This window comes from Tachyglossus aculeatus, assembly GCF_015852505.1.
Source record: "Tachyglossus aculeatus isolate mTacAcu1 chromosome 12 unlocalized genomic scaffold, mTacAcu1.pri SUPER_6_unloc_2, whole genome shotgun sequence".
Lineage (NCBI taxonomy): Eukaryota > Metazoa > Chordata > Mammalia > Monotremata > Tachyglossidae > Tachyglossus > Tachyglossus aculeatus.
In genome coordinates, this window is record NW_024044829.1 from 13,356,837 (window position 1) to 13,357,084 (window position 248).

Here is a 248-nt window from a genome sequence, read left to right on the forward strand (position 1 = left end):
CTGTTAAATGAGGATTAAGACTATGAGCCTTAAGTAGAATAGGAACTTTGTCCAAACTGATTATCTCATATCTACCCCAGTGCTTAATATGGTTTTTTAGCACATATTAGGTATGTAACAAGTTCTACTGAAAGAAAAATCAGGAAAAACCTCTTGGGGGAGATATGATTTTAATAAGGCTTTAAAGATGGGTAGATTGGTGGTCTGGCAGATATGGAGGGAATTCCAATCCAGAAGGAGGATGTGGA